Below are 23,647 nucleotides of genomic sequence, written 5' to 3'. Positions count from 1 at the left end.
ACAACTTTTATCCTACTATTTAGAACACCAATATTTTCCAGTCACTGAGACTTGTAGCCTGTACTGTTCATTCTCACTAATTACATCTATCAAATCTGTTGTCAAGTCTTGTGATTTTTAGCTTCAGAACATCTCTTGTATATGTATCTTCTTTTCTTGTACATCCTCAGGCTCTCATTTCCTCATACTTGGAATATTGCAATTGTCTTTTAACCACCAATATACTTAATTCAAGTGTCTCTTCACTGCATTTTATCCTCTACTTGAGTGCCAAAGTGGTCTTCCTAAAGTGCAACAAAGACTTTGGTTCCCCTATACATTAAACTCTAAGAACTCACTATCATCTCCACATTGAAATATACAATTCTTTTTGGTATATGAAGTCCTTACAACCTAGGCACTTCCTACCTTTCCTGACATCTTATGCTTTACTCCCTTTCTAGTAATTTGTGAAGTAGAGAGATACAAGCCTGCTCACTATTTGACAAGCATTGTGTTCCATTTCCCATCTCATAAATATCATTTATTTCCATAATGTAATCACTCCCTATTTCTGTTTAAGCAACATTTTTTAATTGAATTTATTTTATTTTTGCCTACTCCTACCATTGACAGAAAAAAAGGAAGGAAGGAAGAAGGAAGGAAGGAAGAATAGTAGGGAAAGAAGGAAGATAGATATGATCAAGGAAAAAAATCTTGTATTAGCCATTCCAAAATATATATTTCTTATTCTGAATCTAGGGTTCAAGACTAGTTTTGTTGAGAGGTGGATAAAATGCTTCATCATTGGTCCCCTGGAATAGTGGTATGTTTTTGAGTTGATCAGAGCTTTCAAAAGTGTTTCCCTTTACAAGGTTGTTCTTCTGATAGAAAATATTCTTTTGGATCCTTTCATATTCCATCACTTAAAAGTTTTCTTTCATAAAACAATAGTATTTATCCCATTAAGCATACTTTTTCTCAAAAGTTTTCCACATCTTTTCTGCCACAAAAAAGAAATATTATAAATGTCTGTACAAATTACTCCTCCCCCCCCTTTCTCTGATCTCTTTAGATTATAGGTCTAGTAGTGGCATTGCATCCTGGGTTGATAATTTTTCCAACATGGTTACAAATTGATTTCTAAGGTGGTTGAATCAATTAACAGTTCCATCAAGATTGCCCTAATGTGTATATATTATACAGCCCTTAGAACATTTTTCCAAGTCTTTTTTTTCAAGTTTGCCAATCTGATGTGTAGAATCCCAGAGTTGATTTAACCTGCTTTCTAATCTGCATTTCCAGTCAATACTGATTTGAATTAATTTTCTTATGTCTATTATTAGCTTGGGTTTCTTCCAAACTACTCATACATATGCTTTGATCATTTTATCTGTTCAGAAATGGCTAAGGGGTTTTATAAAATTAAATTGGCCCCTTTTTTAATCTTAGAAATGAGACCTTTATTTGTTAGAGAAATTTGCTCCAGAGGTTTTGTTTTTATTTTCCCAGACATCTTTTTCCTTCTGATTTTATAGCCATAGTTTCATTTATACAAATACAAAGTTTGTACAAAATTTATGCAATAAAACTGTCCTTTTTGCCATCTGGGTCTTCCTAATTCTTGTTGTTTTTCCTCCAGCTGATAGTAGATGCCTTCCTGAAACTAATTTATGTTCATTTTGAATATATTAAAATATATATACATATATATATACATATAGGTTTAAACACACTGTGTGTTGTTAGAATGTAATAAGTTTGAGAACATGAATTGTTTTATTTTTTCTTTGTTTCTCCAGAACTTAGTACAAAGCCCAAAACATAGGAAGGACTTAATAAATGCTTGTTGTTTGATTAATTAACAATGTCTAATATTCCATCTATCTCTAACCTGTGATCCTGATTCTAAATTTAAAATTGGTTTTTAATGTTACTATGCTTTTTAATTTTTAATAAAATTTCTACTGATTTAAATGTTATGTAAATATTTTCTGGTTTTGTTTTATTATTTCTCATTTGAAAAAATTATGGATAAGTCCTTTGACCTGTTCCTTACCCCAGATTTCTCTAGACATGCTGTAATTCCATTAAATAAGAAACTGATCCAATCATCTATAATAAACCCAGTTATTTTACTATATAAACAAAGGAGGTAGTCAATTATATTGTGATTCAAGAATATTGGAAAAAATATGTCTGCCACCACTCCAGTATTAGCTCTATCACCCTTGCAATTAGATTGTGACAAGGGGCTGGGGCCAGCAGCAGTCTAATGCTAAATCCAAATAGGTAAATCACCATCTGAGTCCCTCAAAATGTACTTGTATTCAACAGCTTTCAAAAATCAGTCCAGTAGTGTAACAAAATGACTTAATCCTAGATCAGACTACCTTTAGTTCACTGAAAGCCTGCATATCTCCCACCTGAAATGCCCCTGAGATCCTTAGCAAATATTATCCATGGGCATATAAATTAGGATCAAATGAGACTCAGACCATCCAGAAACATTAAAAGGTAATTATAACCAAGCAATCAGAAGGAAATAAAAGAGGATCAAGATTTCAGTTTAACTAGGAGGAGAAAATATAAGTGACTCCCCAGATCCCAAATGTTATAAAGGATCATAAGGAGAGTTAAAATAATCTGAGGACCTTAGAAGAGGTTATTGCATTTTCATGATATCAAAAGAAAAAAGCAAAGTGAGGAAGAAAGAATATGCTAGAGAAAAACCAGGGAAAATAAGAGTTGATAAATTTATATAATTAAGATGTGCATTTAGCATACTATACAAACATGGAGGACCCTTGAATCTTACTCTCAACTGAACTGACCAAAGCAGAGAATGTATCAGGATGTAAAAAATCAAAAGCAAGTAAAGTAGATGTGTTAAAAAAATTAAACTAACTACAAGGAGATAATAATTATTTTCAATAAAAGGTCATTAAAGAAAGGATTAAAAATTAACTGGAAACCTATTGTAGTATAGAAATATATTTCACTCTACAAAGAAATTGGCAGGAAAAGAGAGAAATAAAAAGAGGGAGGATAGATCAGGGAAGGATTAGTCCTAAACAAAAAAAAAATTCTAAAGGACTGTAGATATTGAACAGGGGTTTAAAAAGAAAGCGAGGAAATGGTAGGAATTTGTGATTGGGTTCTGAGCCACAAAAATTGAAGAATGTCAGGGGAGAAGTAGCAGATTTTATCAAGCAGATAACACTGCTGCTGAACACACACTTTTTTTTATCAAAAATCTTTTAAAAGAAAGGACAGAGAACACAGAAAGGAAAAAAATATAAGAGAATGCAATAGAGGGAAAGACAGAATTAAAGCTGATGACTGAATGTGCATAGGATAGACACCAATAAAAACAAAAGATAGTAAAATAAATTAGAAATCAGAATTCAAAAATATGTTATTAATAAGGAAAAAAAAGATTCACATAGAGTTGAAATAAGAGACACACCACAAATATAGTAAGTTTGATATGAATTTAAAAATTAAAAGCATAGCAATCATGATTATAGACAAGGAAACACCCAAAAACCCCCCACAATATAATAGATAAATAGGACAAATAAATTATGTTGAATGATACTGTGAACAATGAATTACTGTCAAGATTTAACTGATATTATGACATGATATAAGACCTAAAGGAAAATCTAAACAAATTACAGAGAGAAGTTGATAGCAAAATTATGTTATAATACTTTGATCTTATGTTCTTTTGGATTTAGACAAATCCAAGTATAATGAAAAAAATAGTAAAAGATCTGAATAGAATTTTAGAAAATGTTAACTTCAACACATCTCTAGCAATTAGTGAATGGGAAATGAAAGGAATATTTGTATATCTCAGTTGTAAATGTCATCTTTAGAAAACCTGAGCATGTATTAGGACATAAATACATCAAAAATACATAAAATACATTGTTAAATATTTTTAAATGACCACAAGGCAATAATAATTATTTTTTTATAAATGGTCATTGAAGAAAAGATGAAAAGTTAACTGGAAACTAAATAGCAAATCTAAAAAATTTATGGTTCAAAGAATAAATCATATAAACACTAGGTTATCACATTAAAGTAAATGACAATTAAAGATGGTACACCAATATTTTTTGCTTGCAACCAAAAGCTGGCCTCAAGGAAAATTTTAGATATCTAAATATTTGTCTGTAAAAGAGAGAAAGAACAGATCAATGAATTGCCATTCCTAAATAAATAGGCAAATAAGTAATAAACATTTATCAAAGTAGAAATCCTAAAATCAAAGAAAAGTAGCAAAATTTAAATTAAAATGTATAAATTGATAATAAATCTAGGAGCCAGTGTATGTACATTTATATGTATACATGTATATGTATGTCATAAATATATGTAATTTGTTTATGTATACATATTTGTGTATATGTATACACACATATGGATATGTATCTATGAATAATTGGAAATGGCTATTGTAGGAATTTATATTAAGTCCAGGAAACTTGTTGAAAATGTTTTCATTTTGCTATTTTGGTTTATTTTCTTTTCATAGGAAAGCTAAAAACCGTTGCCATGTGTTGAAAGTAATATGTCATTCTGAATATATAATGATAGTAAGCTGAGGACCCACCCACTCCATATCCCCCAAAATCTCTGACTAGAGCACACCCTGTGGAACATATTTTGTACTGAAGGAGCATCATATTGCAAATATGCCAACAATTATTTATTGGTCCTATGGTCCTTTAAGACCAGAGGAATACGGATATCTCAGAGAAAAATGATGACTAAACCACAACAATGTGGTCCCTTTGCTCACTGTTGTTTTTAGAGTTTAAGTGTTTAAAACTAACAGTGAAACATAAAATAAGTATTTGGAGACTATGGAAAGATAAAATCAGAATTGTGAGTTGAATGACAGTAAGTTGGATTTTTTGAGGATGTCATAAGGATCAGTCAGAACATCAGGAAGATCTGATATAGGCTTCTAAAAACAATGAAGAACTCAGCTAGAGCAGATTTAAGAAATCAATAGAATAATTTAACATGTTAGCCAGAGCCAAGTGTGAGTATTCCAGAAAGACTAATTTACTATTAGGAAGGCTTCAGCTTATATTTGGCATCTATTTATTTGGAAAATTACTTTGTGGATGTTTGGAAGAGAGTTGAACTCTGTTACAAATTGAAATTTTACTCTTTGGTGCCTTCTATCTTTGGGGAGAGATTGAACTTCTGAGGAGAGATTTGTTTTCTGCTGCCCTTTTGGGCTGGAGAGGAAAAACAGAGGGTAAAAGACAGACTTTGATATAGATAGATAGATAGATAGATAGATAGATAGATAGATAGATAGATAGATAGATGATAGATAGATAGATGATAGATAAGCTGAGAACTAAATGGAAAGTGCTATATATTGTTGAATGAGGAGCTGGCAGGTTATCTGCAATGCCCAGAGAGACAACCTGCATAGATCCACAGTTCTCAGAATTAAAGAAATTGTTTTCACTAAATTAGCAGTAAAATAATTACATATAATAGCATTATCATAAATGTGTGTTTGTACTGTAGCACTCTATTAATATCCTTTTAATGACAAATTAAAGGATATTGTCACTATTTCATCAGTTTGAAAGGCAGAAGAGGTTTATATTTTGCCCAGCAAGAAAGTGCTGAGGATGAGAAGGAAAACAACTTTCAAAGAAGTGTTTTTTTGTGGGTTCAGGTGATCTTATAGAGATCGAAAACAAGAAAGTCTGCAGTCCAAAGTTGCAAGTTGCCCACACCTGGAAGTTTCTCCAAGTCTATGCCACTTAGCTTACTTCTCAATGGTCACTGATTTGGCTCAGTAGGAGAATGTGAGCCAGATTTTAAAATAGACTGTGATATATTGATTTTTATTGAATTTGCTGTATAATATAAAACCATTATTATCCTTTTTGTGATACTAAATATTTTGTTTAAAAATTATTATTGTTATGATGAATAATCCTATATCAAGTAATAAGAATTTGTATCATGATTTTGTGATAGTGGTCTATTTCTAATAATCTAAAATTTGTTAGTATGTGTGAGGTGAGTAAGCTAGTCCATTTAGAGAAAAAGTAACCATGTTTCTATGCAGAGGGTATGCACACACCCCAAAATGTTATCACTAATTCACATAAAACTATTTTAACTGCTTTCTTTCCAGTGGCATTCCTAGAATTTGCATCCATGCAATAGACTTTTGCAGATATAGTCATGTATTATCAATTCCCCCTATGAACAATGGAATCCATTAATAAAATGGCTGGCTAGGTTTAGGGGGAAAAATCTGACTATAAAATATTTTTTTATTGGGAATATATAGCCTTCATGTGCTCCTAAGAACTTGGCCTCATTTTTACCTTACTCTAACCAACAGAATCATTTTATAAAGCTGCCTGAAGTTGACAAAATACGTCAATTAACCAACCTGCACACTGTGATAAGAGGGAAGCCAGGTGGAGCAGTGGATGAATTGCCAGGCCAGAAATCAGGAGGACAAATCTTTGGGATTTCAAACCTGCCCTCAGACACTAGCTGTTTGACCCTGGGCAAGTCATTTTTATCCTGTTGGTCTCAGTCCCTCACCTCTAAAATGGGATGGAGAAAGAATAGTAAACCATTCCAGTGTCTGCCAAGAAAATCCCAAATGGGATCCCAAAGAGTCAGCCAAGCCTGAAACAACTGATCTACTATAACAACAAAGTGCCAAGAACTTTCCTGGGGAAGAACTAAATGCCCAGGATGAAAAACAAACCAGCAAAAAACCCAATAAACCTTCCTCTCAGGGAGGTTCCATTCTAATGAATAAAATAGCATCAACTATAAAAGTTTGTAGATACAAAATAAATCCAAGGTGATATGTGGAGGCAGGACACTAGTCATTTCAGAGAATAAGGAAGTGTTCAGAAGGGGTCTTGGAGCCGAATCTTGAAGAAATTTAGGGATTCCAATTAGTGGAGGTAAGGTGGGAATGCATTCAAGACAAAAGAAACTCACTGCAAAGGAATACAGAGTAAACAAAATGTTGTCTGGAAAATAGCGTTTTGATTCCAGAGGTACAAGTAGGAAAATTATGTACAAGAAGCCTGGAAAGGTAAAATGAGGATAACTTGTCCCTCCCAGTTGTGGCAATCTCTTTGGAAAGAACCACATCTGCTTTTTCTAGGATCAAATGTGTTTTTACATCATGGTTTAAAAATTGGAAAAATTCCTCTTACCCTTTCCCTTAATGCTGAGTCCTTTGATGTTGATACCTTTTTCTCATTTTATAAAGGTGGTTCTTAAAAAATAAGATATGACATGGAATTTTGCTTTAAGGGCAACTTTGCTAGAACTTATCTGTTCAGTATATTAAAGGATACCTGTACTTATTTGCTAAATGTCTTAAATTTGGATCTGGAAATTGTATCCATACTTTTAAACAAATTGTATATCTTCTCAGTCATACCAGATTAGAGCCTGGACTAAATAAGAGATTTTACATTAAACAACAATCTCCACTTAAGCAAGCTAACATTCTGAAATCTAAAGCCTAGGGAAATATGACAGAAGCAAGCCTTTTTAATATTTTTTTTTACTTTTAACTACATATCCAAGTAATATGCCTATATTCTAAGATTTTCTATAACTCTAGTCATAGTGTCCATAGGGCTACCATAATATTATTTTCTAGGTTAAAAGCACTTTCTGAGCTTGTTTTTTTCAAACACATTAATCAATATACAGGAAAGAAAAATTTTATATTGCTATTTACAAGTAAGGGGAAATGAAGCTTTCAGTCATAATACTAGCAATATAAGCTAATATTTATATACTACTTAAATATTTGAGAAATATTATATATACATTATGTCAACTGATTCTCGGTCTCCTGACCCAAAATTATGGTAAAATAGATTTTAAATTATTCTAAAAGAGACTTTACTTTATATTGAAATGTATTCCTATATTTTCTATATGAAAAAAAGTTTTTTGTGACACACATAAATAGGTATGTATATGTGTATGTGCTTTTATGTGTGTATACATACATACATATGTAGATATACAGGTATAAATAAACAAAATTCCTAGGAATTTACAATCCAAATTATAACCTGGTTACCCTTCTTAACCAAATTGTACTATGTATTAAGTGTTTATGCATACATATATATGTGTTTGTATTTCAGTACATATTTTATATATCAATAGGGATCTATGATAGTTATACAGATATATATGTTATGTATTTGCATATCTATATACATATATGGATATAGATATAATATTAATTTAAAGTTGAATAAAAAGGACCTTTTGATCATTAAATCTATTAATTTTAATTTACAGATATAAAACATGAAGCTGAGAAAATTTTTCCAAAGTCACACAGATAGAGAGTAGCATAAATAATTTTGAAACTAGCACCTAAGAGTCAAAATCCAATGGTTTCTTCACTGCACTACATTGACACTGTGATTAGGAAATTTATTAATTTATTTTGTTAAATTATAAATCATATCAACTGTAAATCAAATATAAGCACATACCAAAATGTAAAAATTAAGAAATTTTGCATTACATTTTTACTGAGGATTTGTTTTTTAATTTCCCATGTATTAACTATGGATTTCACTATAACTCAGGCTTACCAAGAAAAATGTATTTACTTAATAAATTTTTAACTATTGTGTGCTATAAATTGTCTCAAATAATTGTTTTCTAAACAGCAACAACCAAGCAACTACTCTGAGTTAGAAGAGGAAGATGATGATGATGGAAACTATTTCTTGACTAACTGATCTGTAAATTCTATTCTGCACATTATTAAAACTCATTTTTCCTTCTTTGAAATATAGCTTTCAGTTTTATTTCAAGTTGATCCTCCTCCTGGTGCTCCTTGATGTCCTTTTCTCTATTGATAGACTTGTTCTTTTCATTTATTAATTCAGTTTCCTTTGATTCATTTGAATACAGTAGATGAAGGATAATGAATGAGAGATCTTTATCTTATGTGTTATCAATGCTCACAAGGAGAGCATTGAACTGAATAGCTCCTGAGACAACTTAGGTATAACCTTGCTCTAAATTTCTCCCTTTTCTTATTTCATTCTTGTCCATTATTTATCCTCAAGAAGACAGATTAGAAAATAACTTGGAAAATCTTATTTATATTGACTTATTTACAAACATAGAACTATGAAAATAACCCTGAATATAATAAGAAATATCTGGTTTCAAATCCTTGCTCTGCCACTTAGTGCCCATGTGACTATGCATGCAAATCATTTGCCCACTCTGGGCTTTGGTTTCCTCATCTTTAAAATGAAGGATCTAATCTACAAGATGTATAAATTTCCTTTCAGTATGAAGTCATTGATTTTGTGATTATCTCTTTACAAGATTTTGGGATGCTCGAAGTAAGTATGCACTCTCCCTCCATACATATGATTCCCTGCCTCTGCCCCACTCCACCCAAAAACTCAGGCATATGGAAAGCCACTTTGAATATTATATTTCTATAAACATAAATTATCCATGGAACTTTTTTTTTAATCAAACTATCCCAATTCCTTGAGTGAGTCGTTGGTTTGAAACCAGTTCACATTTGAATGAATCTTTCTTTTTTTTTATTTATTTCAACAAATGCATTCCCAAAGACTTTTTAGGACAAAGATTAGTGAAAGAGAAAAGTTATTAAAGTGTGAGAAAAATACAATGAAGGGTTCTTATCTTAGAGTTAGGTTCATTAGTTACCTTAGATTCTTGGAGTTAGAGCCAAACATGCAAGGGGTTCTTGTTTGACATCTACATAACTTTACATGAGAATTTATATGTGTAGAATTCCAGCTTAGCAAATATCTGCAGAACATTGTATCTTTTTTAAAAATTTGAGGCTATTAGCATTTTCTAAAGCATAGTACACAACACATTTTTTTTTTTACTGTAAACATAAGGAATTCTGTTAATGCAAAATTCCTAACTCTTTGTCCATTTAGAAAATATTTCTCTTTAACAAGATGAACTATTGGCAGATGTAGGAGATAAAAGAACTGAGATTTGGGGAACAGAATGGTTTTAAGAAAGAAAAGCCTTGTGGTAGTATTCGGAGAATAAGGTATCAACATTGGTCTTATTGGTATAATAATGAGGTAATGGTGTTGAATTTCTGCAGATTAATTTGTGTTGGGAGCTAATGAAAGTATGGCTTTCCATAAGTATGGCAAGCAATGGAAAATGTAAATAAATGCTTCAGAAGATACAGGTTTATATAACTTGTTAATATTTTAATGGCAATTTTCTGACTACACTGTTCTGGTTTCAACTATAACAGTCTAACCACAAGCATCAGACCATGGGGAAAACAGCTTATGCTGCAGGAAAGGGTGCGAAAAAGAACTCAATGGGTTTTGTGGGACTCAGCCTACTCATCCTACCATTAGATGATTACCAGGAAGGACAATATAAGAAGGCTATAAGGGTTCTGAGAGGGGAGTAAGAGGGGAAAATAAAGAAAAATCTGCATAATTCAGAATGTTGCCCATACCTAACTTTTTTTTATTTCTAATAAAATAGATCACAAATTGAAGAAGTTAATTACTAGAAATAAATTATAGGTATCTTCCATTTTCTGAAATGATTTTTTTGAAAAATTACATAAAAATAAATTTGCATTAATCAAATGATGGCATGTTCTTTATTAATTTGTTTACCTTTACCTGTGTTCCTATCCCAGTTCTATCACTCACCTAGTTCTGTGACCTAAAGCAAAACATATCACTTCTCTAGGCCTCAGGTTCTTTGGGGCCTAGAGAAGGGGTTTTAAGGGGTTTTGTATTTCTAAATTCTACAATTCTTTTGGAGTGACTTTCTATCTTCAAAAGGAATTTGGTATGATGAACTTATATATATCTATTCACATCAAGTCTAGAAATTCAAAAAAAGGTCTTTACTTTTAAATTTCAACATTCTCCAATTAGAATGAGAAGTGAATAAACAAATGAAACTTAAAACTTTCATCCAGTAACTAACCCTTCTCCTTTTGTGTTTTCTTTTCATTCCCTTAGCTTACTTCACTTTTACAATAGATTCTAGGAAAGCCTACTCTCATAGTCGGGTGCTGTATTAATATTTCTTTGTCTCTCTATCTCATTCTTCTGTTGAATCCCAAATTCAACCAACAGAGTAGGTATGTGACTCCACACTGTTTATCCCCAAGTTCCATAATCAGTTGAAGAGTCAGAAAGATCCTTAGCATGCCTCTCCTAATCAAAGATAAAGTTTCTCTAATTCCTCCCACAGGCATGGGGAAATGTTAAGAAAAGAAATGTTTGGCATACCAAAGATTAAAGGTGACGCCTGATTAAATGAAATGGCTGTATAAATGAATGAATGGATAGATGAATGAATGAATGAATGAAAACAGAGTTATTTAGTACTTTGCAGTTCAGATAGTAAAGCTCTAAAGATATAAATAGAAAAATGAAATACCTGCTTTCAAAAAGTTCACAAAGTAATGGGACATGACTATGCAGATAAGAAGGATCAACTGCAACGCAGATTAAAAGATTTTATGATACTCAGGGATCAAGGACAAATAACATATTTATTCATCTTCCTTAATGTCATTTCTACAGAACAAACCATAATGTTTCTAATTTGCGCATTTGATGGCTCAAAGGACTTTGGTGACAAGAACTTGCTTTTCTCAATCTGTAGTACTTGGGGATGCTGAGGAAGCAAGTTTGTCCAACAGAAGAAGTCATTATCACATGATATCTCCATAGATATAAAGTGATATGATGATATTAATTCACCTTCCTGGAATGATAAATACCAGGACTGAGGTGGAAAAATTTACATTTTCATTGTTATTGTTCTTCCTGTTCAAAAAAGATCAAAATGGCATCACTATATTGGTATCTAGATGCAATGTGTCCCAACTGTGGCTGATTGGATCAATAGGAGATCAGAAGGTTATACCATAGGTTGGACTCAAATAGTTCATATGCACATTTAGAATAGAGATGTCACTAAATTTGCCCATCTCACATTTCTTTTGAGCTATTATAATTCTACTTTGCTAATAAAGCACCTTCTTTGATGAGTGCTTGCCATGCTAAGCAGTCCTGAGTCAGTATTTACCATGCCTCAGAATCAGTTCAAAAGGTCTACAGAGAGGCCTTCAATGTATTACTTCCTCTGAATTTTGTGTAAGTTTATCTCCATCAAAAGTAAAGTGCAAGTGAAACTCAGAGAAATGCAGAATTCTTGGATAAGTAAAGAAGGCAGATAAAATTCAGTTTTACCCTGATAGTAACAATTCAAAGCACTTTTGTGATGCCTTGAAAGCTATTTATGCCTCAAAGGCTGTTTATGGTGCATCTTAACTACTCAGGGCTGATGGAGTCACATTGACTATTGATAAGAACATGATCCTGGAGAGATAGATTCAACATTTCCTCATACCTCAGGGTGAAATGAATCCTTCCAGTCAAATTTACAACTGAAGATGTTTTAAATGCCATCAGATTCATTTCATGTGGTAAAGCATCTTGTGCTGACTCTAGTCCAGTTGAGATTTACAAGGCAGGGGTCCACGACTCATATAAAAGCTGATTGAAATCTTTCAGGTTATATGACAAGAGGAGATTATTCCTCAGGACTTAAAGGATGCCTCCTTTGTCCAATTATATAAAAGAAAAGGAAATAGACTGTACTGAGACAATCACAGAATCTTTTCCAGATTCTGCCTTAATAGCCTAAATCTTTACCTTGAAGATGATCAAGGACCAAAGAATAATCAATATGATATTTGCACCCAATCTCCAGGAGACATGCCAGAAGAAGAGTAAAGATATCTTTCATCAATCTGACCAAGGACTTCCATACTATCAGTCATACTATCAATCAGACATCACATACAAAGCACAAAGACAACTCACTAAAGAGGTACTTGGAGAAAACTGTTTGGAAAATCCCTCCTTTTTTCACCTCACTCCCACCAAAATATATAGTTTAGTTTAGGCAGCAGAATATAGTCAGAAAGCTCTGAAATCCAGTAAATATTTCAGAGCAGTTGGTGGGGGGGGTGGCAAAAAGAGGGGAATGATCAGATCCAATCAATCCACACTTAGCACTATTTATGGTCTGTAGATGCTAGAAATCAATGATCATTCTAGGGTGGCAATGCTTCCCTCCATGCCTATGGAACTGGTAACTCCAGTCAGCCACTCAAAGTGTGAACCATCTTGTTCCTTATATTTATGTGTGTGTGTGTGTGTGTGTGTGTGTGTGTGTGTGTGTGTGTGTGCTATATATGAGTGTGTATTTAATATTACTTCTATTTGTAAACTTGTTTAACCCATCTAGGATATAAGCTCTTCAAGGGCATGGACTATTTCACTTAAAAGTGCCTGGCACATAATAACTTAAAAGATGTTTGTGGATTAATAATTGATTAATAATTATTATTATTATATCATTATGTTATCATTATCATCCAAAAAAGGCAAATTCATATTATTTTTTTATAATAATTTTTTTTCTGGTAAGGCAATGGGGTTAAGTGACTTACCCAAAGTCACACAGCAAGGTAAGTATTAAGGGTCTGAGGTTGGATTTATAGTCAGGTCCTCCTGACTCAAAGACTGATGGTTCTAGCCACTTCTCCACCTGGCTGCTCCCATACTCTATTTAAATAGAATGACAACCAAATTGAAAGAAAGGTGATTTTCTCAGCCTGAGAATGAATGAGATACTAACTTGACATCAATCTCTTAGAGACACATGTTTCTTTGTAACACTTCTACTTGTTGAAACATATTTTAGTCACAACTTCTTTTATCCTAGGAGATATGAAGGTCACAAAGGCAAAGTATAATTAATCAATCTTAAAATTTGTATAATAGTAGCAAGAAATCCTTTTATCAGAAGTTGATGCCTTCAATTTCTTACATTAAATTTGAAGTTATGCACTTCACTTTGATTTATCAAAATAAGAGAGTCAGAGTGGATCTACACTACTTGGTATCCTGCTGAATAGCCATTCATCAAAAATCAATCATAACCCATTTTTCTTTTATCTTGTATTTAGCAGATGGGAGACAAGAAACTGGTCAGAGTCCAGAGACCTGGGATCAGTAGCTAATTGAATCTGGGAAAAATCACTTGCTCTTTTGGGGTTTCTAATTCTTCATTTGTAAATTAAAAGAGTAATATTAAATTATCTGAAAGATTTTATGCAGCTACAAGAATCTATAAATATTCATGTACACACAGAGATACATGAATGCACACACACAATCAACAGTCAAAATATGAATTTCCAAACTGGCCAAGGATTTTTGTGGTCTTAAAAACAGAGCCAAAAGAAACAGTGTGAATGTCTTCAACTATCTTGAGAAAACAGAGAGAAAAGGATACAGTTAGATGATGGGTTTTGATATTTGAGATGCAAAGTCTTCCCTCAAATATGGCCATTGGTCGAATACATTCTGCAATGAGAAAACATAAGCCATCAGGAAACAGAACAAAGCAGTTCTGCTTTCAAAATATTTCATGGTGAAAACATTTTAGTTCTAAAACTAGTCACCATAGCTAGCTCTCCTGCCTTCTCCTAGTCTATAGAAATAGGCATATCTCAATTTCTCTGCTTTTACTTTTCCTACCCTTCCTACTACAATCATCCATTGCATCTATTGGGCTATTATCAATTCTTAACTTTTGTCTTGCCATAGAATTTTAATGATTCTGGAGGAGACAGTGACGCAGACAACTGCACAGCTCTGTCTCACTTGAATCCAATTCAGTCATGTCAAGATATCATTCCAGTGATGTCTTTAGTCCTCTTTGAAAATGAAGAACAGGGGCAGTTAGGTGGCACAATGGATAAAGCACCGGCCCTGGAGTCAGAAGTACCTGGGTTCAAATCTGGTCTCAGACACTTAATTAATTACCTAGCTGTGTGGCCTTGGGCAAGCCACTTAACCCCATTTGCCTTGCCAAAAAAAACCTAAAAATAGAAAAAAAGAAAGAAAAAGAAAATGAAGAACAAATGAACAAACCAGAACAGAATGAACTGAACCCATCCTACTATTTATTCATTCTCATAACTTCTACTTTCATTTCTAATTATATTTACCTCTCATCTCTTTCTCTCTTTACCTCCAAACTCTTTCTTTCGAGCTTTATACCCACTTTTTCAATTTGCAATAATTTCCAAATGGATGGTATTCTAAGACCTTAGTTTCAGTATTTCCAATATCAAGTTCATCTTTCACTTCAATCTCCACCCCCATCAAAATGAATAAATGAATAAACAAAAAAGCTTCTGCTTTTATATTTCATATTTCTGTTAATTATAGTACCCTTCTAGTCATCAACCCTAAAATTTCAGAGTCAATCTTTGACTCTTCCCTGTTCTTTCTCCATATGCAATGACTAAATTCTATAAATGATACCATTTCAATATCTGTTACATCTGATCCTTTATATTTAATTGCCCTACATAAATCAGGTACTCATTTATTCTGGTATGGATTGTGTCAATAGAGTCTTAACTGTTTTTCTCCTATTGCCACACCAATGCCATTGCTCATACTCTTGCTAAATTGATTTCACATCTTTCTTATATACAAATAATTCCATTTCTATACAGGTATTTAAAAAAGAAAAAAAACTTTAAATAAACTTTCACTACCTATTAAATAAAGAACTGCTTTAGTATTAAACTACAATTTCTTCATGATTTAACCCAAATTAATTGACTTTTTCCAGAATTATCTCATTCTATTCCCTTTCATGTATCCCATGTTCAGGCAAAAGGCAGATCTACTTCTATTTCTGCTTACTAAAAATGCCCTTCCCTATTCCTTTTGAAATGCTAACTATTCAAGACTCAGTTCAAAAGTTAACTCTGTCATGAAGAATAGTCTTTTCCTCCTTTGAACTTGAGAGTTCTTTATACCTCTCATACACTTATCACACCCCACATACTATTACAGTTTTTTTTGTTTTTCTTCTAACTTCAAGGAGGATAAGAACAGTGATCTACTCATAATTTATCCTTCTCAGTATCTTTTCTTTATTTATTTAATGAATTTATTTATTTTCATCTATATACATGTATATTTTTAAGTTATAAAATTTCCTTCTGCGCTCTCTTCCCACCCCCACCCCCCAGGGCAAAAAGTCAGATTAACATTGTACAAACATATTTCAGATAAACATATTTACATATTAGTCATTTTTGTTATGAAGAATTAGGATTAAGGGAAAGAGATACATGAGATAATTTTTATAAAGTATTCATCAGATTCTAAAGGATGATTTTGCTTTTTCTTTTCTTTTGTTTTATTTTCCTTCCTCTGAATGGAGATAACAATGTCCATAGTTGGTCTAATATAGTTGTCCTAGGTCTCTAAATTGCTTAGAGCAGCTGCTTCCATTAAGGTGGAACTTCTCACAATGTTGTTGTTTATGTGTACATTGTTCTCTTGGTTCTACTCCCTTTGCTCAGCATCAGATCCTGTAAGACATTCCCTGGTTCTCTAGAGTCTGACCATTTATGGTTTCTTATAGAACAATAGTTACCATAGTATTCATGTACCATAACTTGTTTAGCCATTCTCTGATTGATGGGCATCCCCTCAATTTCCAATTCTTTGCCACTACAAAAAGAGCTGAGATGAATATTTTAGAACATGAGGAACTTTTCCCATTTTTTGATTTCTTCTGTATATCAGCCTAGAATTGGAATTTCTGGGTCAAAGGGTTTGAACAGTTTTATTGCTCTTTGGGCATAGTTTCAAATTGCTCTCCAGAAGGGTTGGATCTGTTCACAATTCCACCAGCAATGCATCACTGTCCCAAAACTCCCTCAACCTCTCCAGCATTGATAATCTTCCCTTTTTCTCATCTTAGCCAATCTGATAGGTGTGAAGCGATACCTCATTGTTGTTTTAATCTGAATTTCTCTAATCAATAATGATTTGGAACATTTTTTCTTATGATTACATACAGCTTTAATTTCTTCATTTGAAAACTTTCTATTAATATCCTTTGACCATTTAATTGGGAAATCCTCAGCATCTTTTTATATAGTAAATGTTCATTGTATTTGCCAAATGAATTGGGAAAAAATTACCTGTGAGATCCATCATATATTCCTGTACAACAAATATATTTTATGAATAAGATGACAAACTAGTATAAATTAGGTCATGTAACTGGTAAGAAATTCTTAATAGAAGTGAAATATCAGACCTTAAAACTCCTGGAAAGTTATATTTAATAGGATGAGGGATAGAACTCTCAACTTTGGAGATGAAATTTTTTGATAGTATCTCTTGCTACCACTAGCTGAATATGACAAATTTCCAGCTGAATATGACAAATTTCCCAAATACATTGTAACTGCACTGGTCTTGAATAAATTTGCTTTGTTTGGAATAAAATCCATTATCTTTAGAGTTTTGAAAAACTATTACTACAATTTACATTTCTTTCTATTGCTCCTCCTGAAATGAAGAGCCTTTCACTTGAACTTTAGCTGACTGAAACTAAAAAGATACAGGTCGAGTATAGTGATAATTTATTATTAATAAGTAACAATTTAGCTTTCATATTTAATCCTAAACAATGTTTTAAATTCTATGACTACAGATATATTTTTGATCTCTACTCTCAGCATGAATATCTTTTATGATTTTTATCTTTTCCTCTCCACCCATTCTAGAAATGAGGCTTATTATGTTTTTCTCCATATATCTACCAAATCTTTGACTTCTTAAAAACTTCCTTCATCTTCATTTCACTATTTGACCTATAAATAGTACCTAGTTACTGTTGAGACTAATATATCAAGAGGAAAGATAACAAGTCTGAACTGAAAATATGTATTTTAATAATTATAAGTCATATTTAAGTAGGCTCTCAAATAAGGCAGGATTACTTAGAACAAGTATATTGAGATATAATTTGTATGTTTTAAAAATGGTAACTTTTATTTATTTGTTTTCTTTGACATGAATGCAGAACACAGACATTATATAAAAACAAGTTGATGTTCATATTTAATCTTTTTATTGGTCTCAGCTGCTTTAATTCTTTTTAAGTTTAATCCTTATTTAGCTTTATGCTATTATTAGCATTTTATAGCATAATTAGCATTTTATAAGGTTAGCTAATATTTTTCTATCACTTTCTTAAGTCTACACAATCAACAAAATAAATTAATCCCTGGTTGTAGTGCTTGCTAATTCCTGAGGAATGCATGCTCACATTAAATTTCTATTTACTTTTTCCTTTATTTTTCCTTTATCATTTATTTGTTTGAGCATTCCTTTAAAATTTTTTTAACATTCATCTATATATTTATGTATATTTTTAAGTTATAAAATTTCCTTCCACCCTCCCTTCCCATCCCCATCACCTCAGTAGTGAACATTGTATTTTTTGATAATCATGTTTACTGATTAGTCATTTTTGGTATGAGGAATTGGCATCAAGGGAAAGAGATACATAAGAAATAATTTTTATAAAATGTTCATCAGATTCAGAAGGGATGTTTTTTGCATTGTTTTGGTCTTTTTCCTCTGGGTGGGGATGAACATCCATTTAAAAAGTTGAATTCCAAATTTGTCCACCTCTTATTGAGAAGACAAGCAATATGATATCAACTATGCATGTAAGATCATGCAAAGTATATTTTCAATTTAACATGTTGAGAGAAAAAATAAGAGAAATAATTTTTTAAAAAATTATATTTTAGTTTACACTTAGAGTTTATCAATTCTTTCTCTGGATAGCATTTTACATCATGAATCCTTCAGAATTGCTTTGAACACTGAATTGATCAGAGTAGCTCAATCTTTCACATATAATCATCATTATTCTATTGCTGTTTCTGCATAAAATGATCTGTTTTTGCTCAAATAATATACATCCTCACAGTTTTCTTTAAACCAATCCTACATGTCATTTCTTATAGCACAATTCTATTGCATCACAATCATGTACCAACTAACTTATGGGTATCCTCTCAATTTCCAAATTATTTTCCTCCACAAAAATTAGCTACTACAAACATTTTTGTACATTTGGTTCTTTTGCCTTTTCTTTGATCTCTTTGGGATACAGACCTAGTAGTGGTATTGCTGGATCACATTTTATGTACAGTGAAATATCTCTTTATAAAAGTATGGCTTCTAATAGTTCTCCAGAATTGTTGGACCAATTAATATCTCCACTAACAATACTTTGGTGTCCCTATTTTTCCACATCCTCTCCATCCTTAATCTCCTTCCTATTCTGACATGTTTGCCTTTCTGATAGGTATGAGGTATTACCTCAGAGTTGTTTTAATTTGCAATTGCCAAATCAATACTAATTTAGGCCATTTTTTCATATGACTAGTTTTTTTCTGAAAATTATTATTCTTTGACTATTAATCAAACAGGAATAATTTTTCATTTTTTTGTTTGTTTCATAAATTTGACTCTGAAATATAACTATAAAATTCCTTGGAGTTTTCATTTTTGCATTCTCTTTCAGGAGGCAATACACAAATTTCATTTTTTAAAATTTAAATTCTAAGTTACCAAGGAAGTTTGTTTTTTTAAAATAATTTCTTGAAATATTACATCTAGATTCTATCTTTGATCAGTTTTTAGGTGGTCTAATAATTCTTATCTCTCCTTGATCTGTTTACAAGTGAATTTTTTTTATAAAGAGATATTTCATTTTTTTATTCTTTTGACTGTGAAGCTCTCTCTCTCTCTCTCTCTCTCTCTCTCTCTCTCTCTCTCTCTCTCTCTGATTTTGTAAGGCAATGGGGTTGTGACTTTTAAAACGTCACACAGTTAGGCATGTCTGAGACACATTAAGTGTCTTAGACTTGATTTGAACTCAAGTCCTACTCATTCCCGATGCGTTGCTCTATTCACTATGCCACCTAGCTGCCCCTGTAATGTTCTTTTGATGTTAGATGCAGTAATTAGTTTTTATTTGTCCAATTCTAATGTTTATAGAATTATTTTCTTCAATGAGTTTTTGTATTTTTTTTGACAAATTCTGCTTTTTAAAGAATTCTTCTCTTCAATGAATTTTTTTTGCCTCAGTTACCATTAAGTCACTTCTGCTTTTTTATTTAATTTTTTTCATTTATATTTTTGAGGCATTGTTTTTTCCATATTTTTGTTACTCTTTTACCAAATTGATAATTCTATTATATAAATTTTGCATCATTCTCATTTCCCCCCATTTTTTATTCTATCTCTCTCATTGTATTCTTTTTGTTTCAAGGAATTTTGGTTGAGTTTCTGTCCAATTTGCACTTTTCTTTGAAGAATTAGTTGTAGCTGTTTTCACATTATTGCCTTCTTCTGAGTTTGAGTCTGGAGTTTCACTGCCACCACAATAGATTTTTGTGGTCAGATTCTTATGGTTGTTTGGTTGTTTTTCTACCCTATTTATTGACTTCAAACTTTATGTAAAAGTTTTGTTTTCCTCACCAGGGTTTGGAGATATATACTATGCCAAACTTCAAGCTTTTCCAAATTCCTGCTTCCAGAACTAGTTCTAGAGAGTCTGTAAGATTTCAGTGCTTCCTAGATGATAGGATCCTAGGAAAAGTGTTGTCACTGCTCCCCTAGACAGTACTGCCGTCTTTACCCAGGAATAGTCTCTATTCCCCAATACCCATTGTGTGCTAGTACTCCTCTTTTTCCATCTCTGGGCTGAGAATTCCATAGTTGCTCTACTATCAATGCTGTAGTCACCTGCATATCTACTGTTGCTATGCTGCTGCTGTTGCTGCTGCTGCTGTTAATGCTGCACGCATTTCAATTCAGCTCCCACAGTAGTGTTTCAGACCTCTCCTGCTGAACTCCTAAGTTGTCTTGCACTAGGAAAATATCTCACCCCTACCTTTTGTTCACTATTCAACTCCAAAGAAAAAGATTTAAAGTTGTTTGAAAAGGAAATGTGGAGTGATTTAGGGGCGGCTAGGTGGCACAGTGGATAGAGCACTGGCCCTGGTGTCAGGAGTACCTGAGTTCAATTCCAGCCTCCGACACTTAATAATTACCTAGCTCTGTGGCCTTAGATAAGCCACTTAACCCCATTGCTTTGCAAAAACCTAAAAAAAAATAAAGAAAAGGAAATGTGGAGTTATTTCAGTTGAGTTGCTGCTTCTTAACTAGTTAACACAATGAGGGTTCAAATAGCTTTTTAGTTATTTGGAGAAACCAGTTGCCTCACTTTTTTCAAGAACAATGTCAAGTACATGTGATCCTATGAAGATAGTATAGTTTTAGGCAAGTTTGTTTGAAAATAATTATGTTTTCTTATAATATTATTAATCCTAAAACTTTTAGGATATTCCATTTCACTTTTCCAATGGTGAAATCGTATGTGAATACAAGAACCTGAAATCTAAATTATCCTGAGGCTTAATATTTATCATTAAACCTAAAATAATTTGACATGCAATGTTAATTATTCTCCTAAATAAATGAAATATGTTAGCTTAATGTTTTTGATCACTTGATCATTTGACAAAGAGAAAATTTCTGCTTACGTGTAGTTCTTTCTTCCTTCGACTCCAGTAATGAATGTACCTCTTGAAATTCTGAAAGACTATCCATTTTCCAACTATGAACTTGCCAAAAATACATGATGAACCATGAAACTGAAGAGAATAGGATATCTTGAAGGCTTCTATAATAACACCATCCTCAATGTGAGCCTGGAAGAATACTTTTAGAGTTTACTAGAAGTTATCGAAGGGCATGAACAAGATGGCTTCTATATAGACAGGAGAAATGTCCAAATTAATGACATCACAGAGTCATCAAAGCATCATAGCATAGTTTGTATAAGAGTCAAGAAGTACAAATGTGGCTAAGGGAAAGTTTCTGAAAGGTTGTGGGAAAGGAAAGTTTAGAAGTTAGAACATCTTTGATTTGGAGAAAATACTCTTTTAAAAATACCTTCTAAGGATCTCTGAAGTTAGAAGGATACTCTTGGAAAGATCATTTGGGAAGAATGAAATACATTTCATTGAATTAAATGTTCACTCTCTCAGTATATATATATATACATGGCTTCCCTCAGAAATCAGTCTGGTCTCAGCTAAAGTAATTGGAGATATAGCCCAAGGAAAGACTGAGAGAGCGACAATCCTATATCCTATCCATATCCTATATTTGATAAACCAACTTTTCTAGAAAGATCCCTAACTAGTAGATATTTAAACAAATAGAGTATAGCTACTCACCTTGCTGAATTACATTTTCCTTTGCTTAAACTATAGTTTAAGTGAAAAAAGAAGCTAGGAAGGAAAAGATAAGAAGGTTATTTGGGGAAGCTTTCCAAAAGAATGATTCAAAATTTGATAGACAGAAAAAACACATATATGTGTATAAATGAATTTACAGGGCACATACACTTGGACATGGAATTATATTGTTTCTAACTCTAGGGAAAAAATCTGTAATTGTACAGAAAGATGTAGAAACTGATATGCTGATGAATCTACTTAAGGAAAATGGAAGCTTTATTAGGCTTTTTTAAAAAAGCACCATTTGTCATTTCATAATATAATAGAATTGGAATTTTTTCTTTTTTTCTTTTTTTTAAATTTATTTTCATCGATATGTATATGTATATTTTTAAATTACAAAATTTCCTTCCACCCTTCCTTCCCACCTCCCCTCAGCAGGGAACAGACAGGTTAGCATATTTTGATAAACATGTTTGCAAAGTAATAATTTTCAGTATGAGGAATTAGGATTAAGAGAAAGAGATTACATAAGAGATAATTATTACATTATCAGATTCACAAGTGTTCTTTTTTGTGTGTTTGTGTGTCTGTTTTGTTTTGTTTTGTTTTGTTTTGTTTTTCTTCCTCTGGATGGGGATATTATAGGTCATAACCAATCAAATACAGTTGTCCTAGCTGTCTGGACTTCTGAGAAGAGTTGTTTCCATTAAGGTTGTTCATCTCACAATGTTGTTGTTCATGTGTACATTGTTTTCTTGTTTGGGAAATTTCTTTTCAAAGAAAGTAGTTAAATTTAATTGCTATGAGTCAAATATAGAAGATGGATTAAGAAGAAGTTCAAGGATATTTCTGTTACAAATCAAATCAAGGATATTCTAGTAAATGTTTAATACTTGCCTCTCAAGGAAAATGAATGAATGCAATTAAATGTCCATCTGCATCATTAGCATTTTATCCATCACTTCCTTAAGTCTAGAAATTCAACAAAACCATAAATCAAACCCTGATTGGTAGCATTTATTGATATCTGAAGTATAAATGTTTACACTGAGATTTTAACCTTCAGATTTTGTGATCTGAATTGCTTGCGACCTATCCTTGGGCAAGTTTCTTTATCTTCTTGAGGTTTAGTAATCTCTTCAACAAAAATTAGGGGGCTAAACTACATGATCTCTTTCTTTTAGCTTTATATTCTAAGATGCCAAGTCAAACAGGTCATACAGTTTTCATCTGTGTTATCCATAAGGCAAATCATACAACATGGCATTTATTCATTTTCCATTACAGTGAATTGAAATTACTTTATCAATACTATTTCCAATATAGCCTTATGAACCTTGAACATAGAATTCCAGTGTGCACAAGTGAGAATGACCA

The 23,647-nt window shown here is 32.3% G+C and overlaps 2 long non-coding RNA genes across 3 annotated transcripts in view; both read right to left on the bottom strand.

The window, feature by feature from the left end:
- Window positions 1–22,575, bottom strand: part of LOC141493139 (uncharacterized) — a 41,088-nt gene extending 18,513 nt beyond the window's left edge. For both annotated transcript variants that reach the window (XR_012470126.1, XR_012470125.1), the window contains exons 1-3: window positions 22,265–22,575; window positions 21,566–21,733; window positions 13,562–14,480 (exon numbers count right to left, since the gene is read on the bottom strand). This is a non-coding gene — a long non-coding RNA (uncharacterized LOC141493139). The remainder of the gene's footprint in view (window positions 1–13,561; window positions 14,481–21,565; window positions 21,734–22,264) is intronic.
- A 113-nt stretch (window positions 22,576–22,688) lies between these two features.
- Window positions 22,689–23,647, bottom strand: part of LOC141493138 (uncharacterized) — a 140,672-nt gene continuing 139,713 nt past the window's right edge. Inside the window, exon 4 of the long non-coding RNA XR_012470124.1 lies at window positions 22,689–23,242. This is a non-coding gene — a long non-coding RNA (uncharacterized LOC141493138). The remainder of the gene's footprint in view (window positions 23,243–23,647) is intronic.

This window comes from Macrotis lagotis, chromosome 7 (genome assembly GCF_037893015.1).
Source record: "Macrotis lagotis isolate mMagLag1 chromosome 7, bilby.v1.9.chrom.fasta, whole genome shotgun sequence".
NCBI lineage: Eukaryota > Metazoa > Chordata > Mammalia > Peramelemorphia > Peramelidae > Macrotis > Macrotis lagotis.
This window is presented reverse-complemented; position numbering and strand designations above follow the sequence as displayed.